Source organism: Felis catus, chromosome D1 (genome assembly GCF_018350175.1).
Source record: "Felis catus isolate Fca126 chromosome D1, F.catus_Fca126_mat1.0, whole genome shotgun sequence".
Classification (NCBI taxonomy): Eukaryota; Metazoa; Chordata; class Mammalia; order Carnivora; family Felidae; genus Felis; species Felis catus.
Genome location: NC_058377.1, coordinates 70,079,640 through 70,096,939, shown reverse-complemented (window position 1 = coordinate 70,096,939; position 17,300 = coordinate 70,079,640). Strand labels below are relative to the sequence as shown.

The 17,300-nt window shown below is 42.8% G+C and overlaps 1 long non-coding RNA gene across 1 annotated transcript in view; it reads right to left on the bottom strand.

Annotated features, from left to right (window-relative positions):
• Positions 1-17,300, bottom strand: part of LOC123380519 — a 45,356-nt gene that overhangs the window by 10,773 nt on the left and 17,283 nt on the right. The window lies entirely within an intron of this gene.

Below are 17,300 nucleotides of genomic sequence, written 5' to 3'. Positions count from 1 at the left end.
TTCTTAGGCAGTAAGAAATTGAATGCTTTAAATTTTGAGAAAATATGTAGTCTCCTGGTGACCTGGCTGATGGGACCAACTTTTTCAATCTTCAGTGTCCTGCGATGCCTTCTGATACCAGTGTCTTAATCTACCGGGGGCAGCTAGCTGCCCATTCACTTAGGGTTCTCTGTTGGCCTCAAAGGATTGGGGCCAAGGCACAAAGAAACAGTGCCCCCAGAGGAAAAGTTGGGAATGGCAGATCCAGGAAATTGAGTGATTCCTAGTCTGGAAGACTCCAGAGAGGCAAACTGCCTAGGAAATCTCCAACAGCTCCTCAGGCAGGAGGGAGTCTTTTCGCTGGAGAAAAGCTTCTTAAGGGACAGAAGCATCCCCATTTTCATCCCTAAGCTGGGGAAGGGAAGTGGTGGTGTCCACTTTCTGACATAAATTTGATGTTTGATGGTCACCAAGGCTGTCCTTATCTATCTCACAAGAGGGTCATGTACTCTATACCCAAGACCAGGAGTGTAAAGAGTATGCAGAGTTCTTAGTTCTGTCACCCCCTCTCTGTGTCCCTAAAGAGAGTTGCAGTGAAACCCTTAAAACACAAAAGGAGTAAGCGCTTGCCTTGGAGAGCAGGGAGGAAGTAGGGAATTGGATAAAACACAGGCCATTGTGCCTCTGAGATTGGGGGCAGAAAACCAGGGAGGAGAGAATGATGGAAAGCTCCAGAAGAAAGAAAAGCAGACCAAGTCACTGGGGTTTGTGTCAGGAAAAGAAAAAGGAGAGAACAGGGTTCTGGGCAGGCCCAAGGAAGCACCCTGGGCAGAGCAGCAGGCAGGCCCTACTTAGAGCTCCTGCTAGCTTACCTGTGGCTGGTAGGCTCCTAATCAGGGAGAGGAGGCCATCTAGGGCCAAAGAGTCCTAGATTCAAATCTCTGACACAGACCAGTGTCTTCATCTTCCGGTGCCTTTGTAAAATATGCATGGTAGTAATTTCCACCTCTTAAAGTTATCATGATTCTTTTTTTTTCTTTTCATTTTTCTCCCAGCCTCGACATAAACATTTCTCAGAAATTTTTAGCTCTCAAAACACATTGAGAGCTAAAATAACATTTGGAACCTCTAGATGTGGAAAGTCAGCTTGGTCCTGTCAGTGATGTCTGGCCCAACTTGGACCCCTGGCAGGGAGGAATCCTTTGGGGCTCATAGTTCATGCTGTTCATTTCCAAGTTAACCTCTGTTTCATCAAGGGCAACAAACCGTGTCATCTCATTTGTCTTTAGATTGGATACAGTGGCATCTGGATTTTGAAGTTGCAATGTGTTCCCAGGTGCACCCCAGTCCAACTTAGGAGGGACTTTTTCAAATGGTGATGGTAGAAGGCAGCTCCCAGGCTGAGGGTTACTCCCAGGAAATTGTCAGTGCTCTGAAGATGTGCAGGGATCCAGAATAATGGGCAAACAAGCAACTGTGCAAACAAAGCAGAAACTCTGAGCTGCCTTTGCCCAGGACAAGGAGGTCCAAGTGTCTGGGTGCGAAGCGGAGGGTAGGCATGGACAAAGATGACGGACCATTCCTCACCAATGCACTGCCTTAGTTCAAACCCTCCATCCCCACTTGGACTTTAGCAACAGTCTCCTGTAAAGAAATAAAACTAAAATGCAGAACTTCCCAGTTGGGGAAGAACAGGAGGAGACTCTGGCAAAGAGTGGTGGCTGGATGTGTCTGTCCAAGGAGCCCTCACCAAACTCTCTTATCTCCCACTTAGGGCACTCCCCCTGCTTTTCCTGCCACTACCACCATGCATACCCTGAAAGTCAGGTGGAGAGGGGGACTACAGCTTCTGCTGTATGGTTCTGACCGAAGTGTGGGCTTAAATCTCTACCCTTAGCCCCATTTAGCACAGCTGAGAAAGATGGAAATTCCAAGGACATTTCACTAAATCTGGAGAGAGAACAGTAAATAAATAATTCCCCAGAATGCACATTTCATAGAAACAACATGATTTCCAGAGTTTTTGAGGCTCCAGAAATGAACTTCCAGTCCCATAGAAAAAGAGAGAGTCAAGTTTCCAGAGTCCATGTTTCTATGTTGCTGTCTGAGAGACATGCTTCTTCTTCAGGTTATGGATAAATTTGGTATTGACTGGGGTATGTTGCAAAGTATTTTTAAAAAATGCCAGGAATGTAGACAGACAAATTGAGGGTCAGGACAATCAAAATAAGGTCCTAGTATGGACAATGGACTCTTTGCCACATCTAAAATAGCTACTCTACATGTATTATTTTTATGCCAGAAGTGAACCATCCTAGGTTCTCTGAGCAATGGGAAGGGGAGTTGATAAAAGTGATAAAAGTGGGATGGGGACAAGAAGTCCTCATTCATAGAAGCCAAAAAGAATAAGGAGTTTATGCTTGGGCAAATTTTCCTTGGCCAGTTTAATCACTTTCCCAGACCTTTTCTCTGTAATTTTTTGGAAGATCACTACCACAAATACCTTCCCACCACGCAAATGCAGGGCTTTCCACTCATCAAGAGGTGAAATCTCTTAGGGCGCCTGGGTGGCTCAGTTGGTTAAGTGTCCAGCTGTGGCTCAGGTCATGATTTCACAGTTCGCGAGTTCGAGCCCCACATCAGGCTCTGTGCTGACAGCTCAGAGCCTGGAGCCTGCTTCGGATTTTGTGTCTCCCTCTCTCTCTCTGCCCCTCCTCTGTTCACGTTCTCTCTCTCTCTCTCTCTCTCTCTCTCTCTCTCTCTCTCTCTCTCTCTCTCAAAAATAAATAAACATTAAAAAAAGAAGAAGAAGTAAAATCTCTGTCTCCTCCCCTTAAATCTGGTCTGGACTTGTGACCTGTTTTGACAATACAATATAGTGAAAGTGACATTCTAGGACTTCTAAGCCCAGGCCTAAATAAAACTAAAAGTTCTATGTCCCCCCTCTTCGAAGCTATCTGTCAAAAGAGGGCCAACTTCCCTGAGACAGCGATGCCATGAGGAAGTCCAGACAAGCCAAGTGGAGATGCCACTTGGAGGGTGAGAGATATCTGGCCAGCAGGCAGCTATTCCAGTCCTCTCAGATGAATAAATCGACATGCAAGTAAGGGAGCCATCATGGACTTTCTGCTCTAGCAGACAACGCATAGAACAGGACAGTCTCCCAGCTAAGCCAAGCACAGATTATAGAATTATAAGAAATCATAAATTGTTGTTTTAAGCCACAAAACTTGGGGGTGGCTTGTTACACAGTAATAAAAAAATGAAATGCCACCCTATGCCACAGTAAGTCATCATCCCCTCTGTGCTATCATGGTATTTTTGTACACACTTTTGTAATTGTTGGATTTCTAATTCATTAGTCTTCATTTTGAGACTTTAAAGACAAGAACAGTATCTTAAGCATCTCTGATTTCTCAGATAGCAGGTGCTCAGTAATTAGTTATTGGGTGGATGACTGGCTAAGATGGATGGATGCACGAGAGGTGATAAATATAGGAACACTTTTCCCTCAAGGAGCCAAAAAGAATGATTTAGCTTAAGAGAGGAGTCCTTCCCCCAAACCCCTTCTTCTGACACTTGAAGGAAAATGAGAGAATTTAACACAGAAATACAGAGAATTTATAACCTGAGGGTGAATGAGGGCACTCCTTGATATCACTCACATCTATGAGGTAATAGAAAACATATATTGGTCTCTGCCCCCAGTTCCTGACACAGAGCTCCTGAAATCCTTGTGACTTCCTAAGTGATAAGAGCACTGGAGCATCTTTTGTTCTATTGAGGCAGCTCAGGGTGGGCTCCTGGATGGCTTCTGGTCACCAGAAAAATCAAGCCATGATTAGAAGTTCGGAATTTTCAGCCCCCCGCGCCCCTCCTCCCTCCATTCTCTAGAGAAGGGAGAGGGACTAAAATGGAGTTAATAATTGATCATGCCTATGTGAAGAAGCCTCCATAAAATTCCAATAGAATGAGCTTCAGGGAACTTCCAGGCTGGCAAACACATCCGTACCAGGAGGGTGACACACCCCAACTCCATGGCGACAGACGCTCCTGTGCTCAGGACCCTCCCAGACCTTGCCCTGTATCTCTTCATCTGGCTGTTGATCTGTAGACTTTATCATATCCTTTTACAAACTGATAAATGTAAGAAAATGTTTCTCTGAGTTTTGTGAGCCACTCTAGCAAATTAATTGAAGGGGGTCTGTGATCCTCCGATTTGTAGCCAAGTCAGACAGAAGTTTTCAATAACCTGGAAAACTACTAGCTGTGATGGGCATCTGAAGTGGGGTAGAAATAGTCTTGTGGGGCTGAGTCCTTAACCTGTGGGATCTGATACTATCTCCAGGCAAATAGTGTTAGAATTGAGTTAAATCGTAGAATACCCCACTGGTGTCCGGAGAATTGCTTGGTATGGGTATAAACCTCCACACCTTTGGTGACCAAAAGTGTCAAAAGTGTTTTCTGTGAAAGCAAAGGAAGCACACAGATAAGAACTGGGTTTTTCCCCACACATAGAAAGTAAAAAACTGGGTTTTCCATTTATAGCTTCCATCTCATTGGTGATGAAGGACATATAGTCACTTATTGAAGACAATGATCAGACAGATTTGAGATAAGGACTCAGATAGAGAAAGGACTGGGATAGATAATGCAAAAAAAAAAGGGGGGGCATTAGAATGACTACAAAGGAGAAAACATTACTGGAATGTCAGTCTTAGGCAAAGGCTATTGGTTAAAGCTTCTTAAAAGGAGGATCACCTTTCTTTCCAGGAAGAAATAAATAGATACAAATTTAAAAAATGAAAGCCTTGTACCTACTAGAGATGCTTGAGATTTGAATTTTAGAGAAATTCCATAGGTTGCCAGAAAGGCCAAATTGAAATGACCATGAAGTAAATTCATGATTAAATTTATAAAAATAATTGTACATTTGTTTTCAAGTAATAAGATTCAACATACTTTGGCAAATTTTGTAGACGAGGTGAGGCGTTCACCATCTGTGTAACAAAAATTGTCACCAAATGCTTTCACACATCCCAGTGTTTAAATGTGTAGTAAGGTCAAAAGGTGGAGATGGTAGGGGCTAGAGATTTTTAAAAATAAATCTTTATAAATTACTTTGAAAATTAAAATCAACATACAAATGGTAATAACTGCTTATAAGGCTTATCACAGATTCTTCAAAAAACAAAAGTTATATATAGCAGGTATTAATTTGTAATCACCATGCTCACGTTAAAAAGCATTATGTTATCTATTTTCTTAAAATTATATTAAATCTGACTCCACCCAGCTTCTGACTGGCCAGCCCCTGTTCCTCATATTCCCCTAGAGTCTTAAATAGTCCAAAACATTCAGGAAGGTATACAATATTGGTCGTAGCTGATATACCCCCTGGTTATTTCCACATGATCCTTTGAAGGTAGGAAGTTTTATGTATTATGTACTTGATTTAAAATATAATGTATTAGTAGAAAATTTGAGGTTTAGTAAGGCCAAGAGATCAAGAGATGATTACCACTGAAGAGATAGTTTGTAACTCACAGATCCCAATCGGGGAGGTCATGCCATGCCATGTAGGGGCCACACGGGGAAGCACCAGGGTTGGTTGGGAGGCTAAGGAGAAGGGCCGAACTGTGTGCAAGAGTCTTTACCATATTTTCCTCAGAAAGGAGCAGATGAGGCATAGTAAGCAGGTTTAGGGTTGGCTAGTTTGGATTATTTTGGTGGGGTCTAGAGCATAGGGGCTGTCCCTGGTTGTCTGGGAGATGGCCCTAGGGTGACTAGTGCAGGTGGATAGTGGTTCAGAGGGTGAGAGTCAGATAAAGGAGTTAGTTGGGATTTGGACTCTGGATTGCTTGGTTTGCATTTGAAAAACACCCTCAAGGGTGAGTTGCTCACTATCTCTAGAAATTGGCTAACCATGGGAGGGGCAGTCTCTCCAGAGAGAGCAGGGCCTCAGATGTCAAAGCCTCAGAATAGAGATAATGAAGGACATGGGTAATGCAGTGCCAGGATGTTTGTGCAGGGCTGATGGATTTTTGGGTAGACTGGGAGCCCCACTGTGGAAGATCCAGTCTCCCTAGGGCTGCCATTTCCCTTACCTTTTGGAGACCCTCTCACTTCCCAAGAAACTAGCTCTCCCTCAGCTTTAGGAACTGCTATCCTCTCCCAGACCAGCTACTTCAATTTACACCCTCTGCATTAATTATGATAGTTTCAGCTCTGGGGCACCTGGGTGTCTCAGTCAGTTAAATGTCTGACTTGATTGCAGCTCAGGTCATGATCTCACGGTTGTGAGATCAAGCCCCTTGTCATACTTAGTACTGAGCTCCCACTGCTTGGGATTCTCTCTCTCCCTCTCTCTCAAGAAATAAATACACATTAAAAACCCCATGTCTTTAAAAAAAAAAAAAAAAAAGGATAGTTTCAGCTACAAGTAATTAAAAAACTCAACTTGGCTTTAAAAATAAAGGGAAGGGATGCCTGGGTGGCTCAGTTGGTTAAGCATCTGACTTCAGCTCACACCATGAATTCACGGTTCACAAGTTCGAGCCCTGCATCAGGGTCTGTGCTGACAGCTCAGAGTCTGGAGCCTGCTTCAGATTCTATGTCTCCTTCTCTCTCTCTGCTGCTCCCCACTCTCTCTCTCTCTCTCTCTCTCTCTCTCTCTCTCTCTCTCTCTCTCAAAAATAAACATTAATTTTTTTTTTAAATAAAGGGAGGTTTTGGCTTACTTACTGGTAGGAAAGTCTTCAGGTGTGGTTCTAAGATCTCTAGCACTATGTGTGGTGGTCTTAAAATACGTCTACAAATTCTTTGATGCTTCTCTTTTCAAAAAGTGAAGCTTAATTCCCCACACACTGAGTATGGGCTGGACTTAGTGGCTTGCCCCTAGTGAGTAGAACATGGCAGAAGTTACAATGTGTGACTTTTGAGACAATAACATAAAAGGCATTAAAGTTTCCTCACTCTAGGAGCACCTGAGTGGCTCAGTCAGTTAAGCATCTGACTCTTGACCTCAGTTCAGGTCTGATCTCAGGGTCGTGAAATTCAAGCCCTGTGTTAGGCTCTGCACTGGGCACGAAGCCTACTTAAGAAAAAAAAAATTCTATGAAAAAGTTTCCTTACTCTGGGGGAAGTTATCTACCATGTTGTGAAGATACTTCAGACAGACCTACAGGGAGGGTCCTACTTTAAAAAAAAATTTTTTTTAATGTTTATTTATTTTTGAGAAAGACAGAGACAGAATGTGAGTAGGTTAGGGGCAGAGAGAGAGACACACAGAATCCTAAGCAGACTCCAGGCTCTGAGCTGTCAGCCCAGAGCCTGACACGGGGCTCAAACTCACAAGCTATGAGATCATGACCTGAGCCAAAGTCGGACGCTCAACCGACTGAGCCACCCAGGTGCCCCGGGGTGGGGGGGGGGGGGTCCTACTTACAGCAATCACAAACCTGCCACCTATGCAAAAGGGCCATTCTAGAATCAGCTCCTCCAGCTCCAGACAAGCCTTCAGATGAGCACAGCTCTACCTGACATTTTGACTGCAACCTCCTGAAAGACCCTGAGAACCAGAACCACCTACCCAAGCCGCTCCCAAACCCCTTGTCCAAAGAGACTGCATGAAATAATAATCTTGTTTTCTTTAACTATTTCATTTTAGGATAATTTGTTACATAGCAATAGATAATCATTGTGCCTATTTCTTCTACTTTCCCATTATGCCCTTTTCCACATGGCACCTTAATTCTTAAGCTTACTTCCCTCGTGAGGATAAAATAGCTGTATTAGTTCCAGGTCTGATGAACATACACCTCACTGTCCAAAAGAGAGACTGTATGGTATCTTAGAATCCCTAGCAATTGTCTTAAGCTTCTGACAAATTGGGCCACCCCTCAACCAACCCCCAAATTAGGGAAATGACATAGGCTGACTGCGAAAGCCCTGGGTTACCTGAACTGTGACAAGGGGAATGAACTTTACCTAAACCTCCTGCCTGCTACACACACCTTCCTGGGGAGCCCCAAGCAGAAACTCTAAGCTTTTGACAACCAAAGCAATAAAAATGGGTTGCCTTCACTCAATTGACATTTCTATTGCTAAACCAACTTCCCCAGAGACCAAAGAAAACAAAAGCCTGCTCCCTCTTTTGTCACAGGAGTAGTGATGTGGAGGGGAAAATATAATGACAGCCAAAGACAAATGACTGTATCAGTAAATTAACCTGATGCATATTGTAGTGGGTTCTCTGATGACCCCCTGTAAGGTAACAGGAAAATATATATATATTTATATATCTGTAATATATTTATTTAATATATTTATTTATTTAAACATATATATTTATATTAAAATATGTATTTATTATATATAATTATATATTTATTATAATTATAATATCTATCATACATATGATAATATATATTATATATATATTATATATATAATATATATATTGGTCTCTGCCCCCCAGTGCCTGGCATGAAACTCCTAAAACTCTTGTCATTTCCTAAGTGACAAGACTGCTAAAAACATCTTTTGTTCTAAAACGTGGTCTTTGACCCCAGTTCCTGACACAGAGTTCCTAATCCTTTGGGATTTCCCAGGTGATAGCAGTGTCTTTGGTTCTAAGGAGGCAAGGGTGGGTGGGTGTCACCAGAAAGACCAAGCCTTGATCTGAAGCTTGAAGTTTTGAGTCCTACACATCACTCTTCAGAGAAGGGAGAGGGACTGGAAATGGAGGTAATTATGGATCATGCATACATGATGAAGCCTGCATACAAATCCTACAGGTGTAGGGCTTGGAGAGCTTTCAGATGGGCAAATATGTGGAGGAGCAGGGAGAGAGGCATGCCTGCACAAGGGGTGGAAGCTCCTCGCCCTTTCCCACACACACCTTTTCCTAGCCATCTCTTCCATCTGGATGTTCACCTGTATCCTTTATCATATCCTTTTATAATAAACAGTAAGTAAACTGTTTTCCTGAGTTCTGTGAACCACTCTAGCAAATTAATGGAACCTAAAGAGGGGGTCATGGGAACCTCCTGTTTATAGCTAATCAGTCAGAAGCGTAGGTGACAGCTAGAGTTGGAACTGGCATCTGAATTGCGTGGTGGGGGGGGGCAGTGGTCTTCTAAGACTGAACACTTAATTTGTGGGATCTGATGCAATGTCCAGGTACACAGTATCAGAATGGAGTTAAATTGTAGGACACCCAGCTGGGGTTGCAGAGAACTGCTTGTTGTAAGAAAACCTACACATTTCTATCGTCAGAATGTTCTGAGTGTAACAGCACCATGAGAGTAAGAGGACACAAGAGAAGGACTGAGTCTTTGTAAACACTCCTGAATGTATATCTCCATCCAAGAACCCCTCCTCAAACCCCAGAGTCACATCCAACTGCCTCTTGACTTGTCTACGTTGGTGCCTAGAAGACATCTTAAATTAAACATATCCAACCTGAGATCCTGATTCCCCTCCACAGACATGCTCATGATTCCTATCCAACCCATCAGAAATCATGCTGGCCCTTCTCCAGGATTTATCTGGAATCCCATCACTTTTCACCACTTTCTGTTATCCCTGGGTTACCATCATCCCTCACCTCCATTACTGCCTCCTGGCCAGTTCCCCTTGCTTCCTAGACATCTATTTTCAACACAGTAGCCAGGAAACCCTCCTATGCTCAAAACAAATTTTCAAAATCCTGTAGTTCTCCATTTTGCTCAGAGGAAAACCCTAAACCCTTATAGCAACCTACAAGGCGTTATGCGATCCTGTGACACCCCAGACTACCACTCCTCCCAGTTTTGTTTGTTTGTTTGTTTGTTTTACTTGCTTTTAGATACCCTGGCCTCTTCCTCCCGAAAACATGCCAGGAAAATTCCTACCTTGGGGCCTTTGCACCAGCTGTTTCTTCTTCCTCTGAGGGTCTTCTCCTGGCCACCCACTTACATAATTCTGTTACTTCCTTCAGGTCTCAGCTTACACCTCCTCTTCCCAGCAAGGCTCACCTGCACCATTCTATTTAACCATGGGATCTACGCAGCCCTATCTGCCCTCCCAAGCCCCTCTTGCCCATATCATATTTTCATGTTTTCTGGCCCTTATCATCTTCTATATAATGCATTTGTGAATTATACTCATCGTCTACCATCATCCCCTGAGCCACATACATTCCACAAGAGCAGGGCTCTGTGCACATCTTTTTCACCACTGTATCCTAGTCCTGAGATGTTGGAACCTCAGAGTAGGTGCTGGGTAAATATCTGTCAAGTGAATGAATGGCTGGCTCACATCAATCCCATGGCATGGGGACTGTTCATGCACATTTGTGGAGTGCTTCAGGAACTTGCAGGACAAGAGGGCGAATAATTGGGATTAAAGTCTGGCCCTCATTCCTCCCCACAAGAAATCTCCGATTAGACCCACCCCCTCCCCTCTGCCATAATTTAGGGCATAATTATGGAGATCTTGTTTTTTAATCAGAGCAGATTTCATTAAGTTAAGGAAAACATAAAAATGATGAAGATAGCCTGAGGCTAGGAATGCTATCAGTGAAATGAGGCTCTTAACTTATGTGATTTGACATCTGGGGACTATATTTAGTAATCACTCTTGTCTTCAAATATGTAACAGTGTCCTAACAAAATGGCTTCCTCCCGGTGGTTTCCATCTCTACCTAGTCACATTGGATCTGTGCCTGTGTGCACGTGTACCCACAGGATTAAGAAACTGATGAACCCCTGTATATGTGTGTATATATATATATATATATATATATATATATATATATATTTGAAATATATGTGCTTAATGTTTCTGACCTTGTTCCATTGAATAATCAATGGGCAAAAACAGTGCTCCTGCTATTATCATCAGAGGCCCAGGAACTTGTGTCATTCTGAGAAGTAATATTTCCCACTAGGGAAAGACGAGTGAGTCTGGAATTTGACAGCCGTAAAAAATACACCCAGGGCCAAGGCCCACCTCCCCACTCCTCCACCCCTGCCAACCGCTTATCCTATCTGTGACTGCTTAAAGCTGGGTTTGCCCTATCCACAGGCCTCACCACTAGCGATGATCTGTATATGAATGCTTGATAGAATGTGGAGCAAACACAGATTTATCCAAGGTGAGTGAAGTTTACATTCAGGTCTAAAATATACTTTAAAAAAAAAAACAGCCATTTGATTTCTGGCATTATAATTCAAATTAGATTAGGTGGCCCAGTGTGAACTCCAATATATTCTAATAAAGCCCATAACACAGCACTTGGCTTACTTTGGAATTAAAGCCTGTTTCCTTGACTCTATATTCCTATAGCCAACAAAAGTCTTAGAGAGTGGAACTTTATCTGACTCACCAATGTGGCTGTAACCTCTGTGCCTGACACACAGTAGGCACTCTGTAATTTATTTAATGCTTGTTGGGTTGCATAAAACAAAGAATAATGTAATAAGAGAATTAAATTCGAAGAACATTTATAAACAATGCATACAGAAAAAGAAATTGATTAGTAAGACTGCACCAGGGTTGAATCAGCTGTTTCCATTACAGAGACTGAATTCTGGTCACTAGAAAGACACCCTATGGCATATAATCCTATGGCCACTGATCTTATTAAACTGATTACAAAATCTTGGCAGGAATACTGTTAAAGAAGCTATGGGGATTTCAGTTCAATGAGCCTGAACATTCTATTTATTGAAAAGGACCAAAATGGAATGGGCTGCCTCTGGGTGGTAAATGCTGTGTCACTTTGAAGTGGAATGCCATTTTCTGAAGGCCCTCTGCAATCAGGTAGGGAATTACACTAAAAACTCTTCAAGATCCCTTTAATCTGTTACTTTATGAGTGTGGCCTTCAGGGGTCTATAACTGGAAAGCAGAATATGAATTCTTCCAGAAGCTGCTACAGAGAACACACCTGGAGCAAGCCTAAACCCAGAAGCCAAGAAGTACTCTTGATGGCTTTCCCAGTGCAGTCACCCAGGTTCCAGGAAATGGCTCCTGATGGCCATTGCAAGGAGAGACCTAGGAAATGCTGCGTGATCCCACAAGGTCGCTAATGAAGAAAGGTGAAGTAACTAATTTTCTTTTATTTTTAGCATTTGGGTACCAGGAACCCCAACTTCACCCCAGGCTGCTATGACTTAGGGGAAATACCTGTTACACTTGCCCCTCTAGCCTGTGCTGGCTCTTAATTCAAACCAATGTTCAAGACCCATCATATTCTTTCTTTGACCACCATCTCCCCCACTACCCAAAAAGTTTACCTCCTCTTTTCTTTTATTCTATAATCACCTGTTCTTTGTCCTATGCAGTCTGGATCTTTAAATGATTAGATGTTGAAAACTGTAATTTTATTTTACTTAAAAATTTTTTTTCATGTTTTTATTTATTTCTGAGAGAGACATAGCACAATGGGGCAGAGAGAGAGGGAGACACAGAATCTGAAGCAGGCTCCAGGCTCGGAGCTGTCAGCACAGAGCCTGACGCGGGGCTGGAACTTGTGAACCATGAGATCGTGACCTGAGCTGAAGTCTGACACTCAACTGACTGAGCCAGCTAGGCACCCCGAAAACTGTAATTTTACAATGTGTAAGAATTTTCTTCATTCTGGGGGCAGGAATTTGTTGTCAGGGCAGGCTCTAATTTTTTATTTGTTTTTCTTTTAATTGTGTAGACGTCTGGTAGGTATCTACCCAAGAAGTGATTCTAATGTAGATGCTTTAGGCTGCGAATGTTAAATATTCCAGTTACTGGGGCGCCTGGGTGGCTCAGTCGGTTAAGCAGCCGACTTCGGTTCAGGTCATGATCTCGCGGTCCGTGAGTTCAAGCCCCGCGTCGGGCTCTGTGCTGACGGCTCAGAGCCTGGAGCCTGTTTCAGATTCTGTGTCTCCCTCTCTCTGACCCTCCCCCGTTCATGCTCTGCCTCTCTCTGTCTCAAAAATAAATAAACGTTAAAAAAAATATATATTCCAGTTACTAAAGACAATACATTCATTCATTCAACAAATATTTAAGTGCCTGTGTATCAGGCTTGGCAGGACTTCTGAGGCAGCTATGGCAGTCTTTATGGGGCCACCTTTATGTCAACATGGGAAACTTTCCCATTTGTAAGACTCCCTCTCACACACCCCACACCTCCAACCTTGGGGTCTTAACAGAACCTCACATGCTCAGTGGACAACTTATCTTCCACAGGCCTCCACACCTCCAGGAGGAGTCTGGAAGAAGCACCAGAGCTCAGAATCCTCCTTGACAAGATCCTCACCTCTCCCTTCCCCGACACCGACAACTTCACCACAACCATCCATCTGTATGTCCTTTGTCTCCATTTGTATTAGTCACTGCAGGAAGCCCACACCCCTCACTTCATCCCCAAGATCTCCAAAATGTTCTGCATATTCTGACCCCATCTCATAACCCTCTCCAATTTCTAAAACGGTCAATGTCTGGAATTCATGGTCATAATAAGCAATGTTCCCTAAACATTCAAGCCTTCTCTACAGTCTGGCTCTAACCAAAACCTGGCTCTTCTCTGAGAGCAGCGTTTACGTTGCAGCAGTTCCCACATCCCTCCTGTCACTGGGGCTGTGGTGGGGGGGAGGGGGGTTCTTTCAATTCCTCGCTGTTGCTTCCCCACTATTCTCCTCTTACCTCTGAAAGAGCCATAGCTCTGACTCCCATGTCATCAGTATCACACACCACGCCCCATTGCTACCATCACCCATGAACCCTGGGTGATTCCCACCATTTCTTCAATATTTGGGTTCCTCTCTCACATGACCAATGTCTGTCCTTCCAACCCTCTTCCTGTCATAATTCTAGGTGTCTTTAACATCCACATATTTGATCTTTCTACTATCCTGACCTCCAGTTTGTTGACCTTCTCCCCTCCATTGGTTTTGTCCTTGTGGAAATGAACCAAAGCTTGAGCAGGCTATAGAGCAAGTGAGTCAGCAAATGAGTCAGCTGCAGGCAGGGGAACGAGAAACCTTTCCAGTGAAAGGAAAGGAAGGCTTCAGGTGCACTCTGACTGAGATTGTTGGTGTGGGAAAGCTGAAGGCCGGCTAACTAGAACGCAGGCCGTCATGGGCGATTGATTTGGAAAGGAGATGCAAAATTGGCCATGTTAAAAGAAAATTTTCCACAGACAACTTACTGTTCCAGCAGGCTTTTATTCAGTGATTCATGAATCGGGCAGCATCAATCCAGCAGATTGAAAGGATCTCCAAAAAGCTATATAAGGCAAGAGATTTTTATAGACCAAAGTGAGCAGGAACAAGGAAGTTGTACTGGCATTTGCCAATTACTTTCCTTATTTGGAGCCAGGTCAGGTGAGGTGCTGAGCAGGCATCTGCTGATTGGTTAAGCTTCTTCCTTTTCTGGGATCGCCAAGCATAGAAACTTAGTAAAGTTTTGGTTTGCTGATACGGAGTTTAACATGGGGACTCCACCTTGGGCCTAATCTGGTTACTTTAACAATTATGTGACACTTTTAGGTGCTCATGAACATATTTTATTTTAAAATTAGAAGAAAAAGTGAATATGATAATACATTCAGCCTAGATAATATTCATCTTAATATATGCTTATATATATATATATATATATATATATATATATATATATAATCATAATGAAACCTTAATGCAATATTGGTTTCAGGAGTAGAATTCAGGGATTCATCACTTTCATACAACACCCAGTGCTCATCATAGCAAGTGTCTTCTTAATACCCATCACCCATCTAGCCCATCCCCCACCCACCTCCCCCCATCACCCCCCAGTTTGTTCTCTTTTGTTGTTGTTGTTTATTTATTTATTTTTAAGGTGGGGAGGGGCAGAGAGAGAGGGAGAGAAAGAATTCCAAACAGGCTCCACACTGTCAGTGCAGAGCCTTGAACCCACGAACCCTGAGATCATGACTTGAGCCCAAATCAAGAGTCAGATGCTTAACGGACTGAGCCACCCAGGCGCACCTGTTTTCTATCTGTAAGAGTCTCTCATAGATAGTTTCTCTCTCTCTTTTCTCCCCTCACATATGTTCATCTGTTTTGTGCGAAACTCAATTTTAAAGTAACCTTTTTCCTCTCTTCCCGACACCTCCCCTCCTCCCTTCTCAGCCTTCTGTTTCGAAAGCCGGTACCCCTCTAACGACAAGACAAAGGAGATGCGCAGCACATACACAATCCCTGTCAAAACCAGCTAGGTCCTGTATTTCCCTATAAAGCCCCCAGCCCCTTCCTCCAGGCAGGCTTGCAGTTTTTGAAGGCCATAACCTGATACAGCCTCCTTTGCCTGGCAAAACAGTAAAACTATTGTTCATCTTTATCCTAAACTCTGTCTCTGTGTTACACTTTTGGCTTCAAAGTATGGAAGTCAGTTTTTGACAACAATAATATACAAATATATAAAAATGTAATTACTTATTATTTTGTTATGTTAATTTATAAATTATCACATATGAATTATATTCAGTATTAATTACATTGACTATTGATTTTTTAAAATTTTTTTTAAATATTTTTTTTTCAACGTTTATTTATTTTTGGGACAGAGAGAGACAGAGCATGAACGGGGGAGGGGCAGAGACAGAGGGAGACACAGAATCGGAAACAGGCTCCAGGCTCTGAGCCATCAGCCCAGAGCCTGACGCGGGGCTCAAACTCACGGACCGCGAGATCGTGACCTGGCTGAAGTCGGACGCTTAACCGACTGCGCCACCCAGGCGCCCCTGATTTTTTTTAATTTTTTTACATTTAACTTATTTTTTTTAATTTACATCCAAGTTAGTTAACATATAGTGCAACAATGATTTCAGGAGTAGATTCCTTAATGACCTTTACCCATTTAGCCCTCCCACAACCCCTCCAGCAACCCTCAGTTTGTTCTCCATATTTAAGAGTCTCCTATGTTTTGTCTCCCTCCCTGTTTTTATATTATTTTTGCTTCCCTTCCCTTATGTTCATCTGTTTTGTCTCTTAAAGTCCTCATATGAGTGAAGTCATATGATATTTGTCTTTCTCTGACTAATTTCCCTTAGCATAATACCCTCTAGTTCCATCCACATGGTTGCAAATGGCAAGATTTCATCCTTTTTGATTGCCGAGTAATACTCCATTGTATAGATATACCACCTCTTCTTTATCTCTTCTTCCATCGATGGACATTTGGGCTCTTTCCATACTTTGGCTATTGTTGATAGTGCTGCTATAAACATGGGGGTGCATGTATCCCTTCGAAATAGCACACCTGTATCCTGTGGATAAATGCCTAGTAGTGCAATTGCTGGGTCGTAAGGTACTTCTATTTTTAATTTTTTGAGGAACCTCTATACTGTTTTCCAGAGTGGCTGCACCAGTTTGCATTCCCACCAGCCGTGCAAAAGAGATCCTCTTTCTCTGCACCCTCACCAACATCTGTTGTTGCCGGAGTCGTTAATGTTAGCCATTCTGACAGGTGTCAGGTGGTATCTCATTGTGGTTTTGATTTGTATTTCCCTGATGATGAGTGATGTTGAGCATTTTTTCTTGTGTCGGTTGGCCATCTGGGTGTCTTCTTTGGAGAACTGTCTATTCATGTCTTTTGCCCATTTCTTCACTGGATTATTTGTTTTTTGGGTGTTGAGTTTGGTAAGTTCTTTATAGATTTTAGATACTAACCCTTTATCTGATATGTTGTTTGCAAATATCTTCTCCAATTCTGTCGGTTGCCTTTTAGTTTTGCTGATTGTTTCCTTCACTGTGCAGAGGCTTTTAATTTTGATGAGGTCCCAATAGTTCGTTTTTGCTTTTGTTTCCCTTGCCTCCAGAGACATGTTGAGTAAGAAGTTGCTGCGGCCAAGATGAAAGAGGTTTTTGCCTGCTTTTGCTTGAGGATTTTGATGGCTTCCTGTCTTACGTTTAGGTCTTTCATCCGTTTTGAGTTTATTTTTGTGTATGGTGTAAGAAAGTGGTCCAGGTTCATTCTTCTGCATGTCGCTGTCCAGTTTTCCCAGCACTACTTGCTAAAGAGACCGTCTTTATTCCATTGGATATTCTTTCCTGCTTTGTCAAAGATTAGTTGGCTATACATTTGTGGATCCATTTCTGGGTTCTCTATTTCGTTCCATTGATCTATGTGTCTTTTTATGCCAGTACCATACCGTCTTGATAATTACAGCTTTGTAATACAGCTTAAAGTCCAGGATTGTGATGCCTCCTGCTTTGGTTTTCTTTTTCAAGATTGCTTTGGCTTCGGGGTCTTTTCTGGTTCCATACAAATTTTAGGATTGTTTGTTCTAGCTCTGTGAAGAATGCTGGTGTT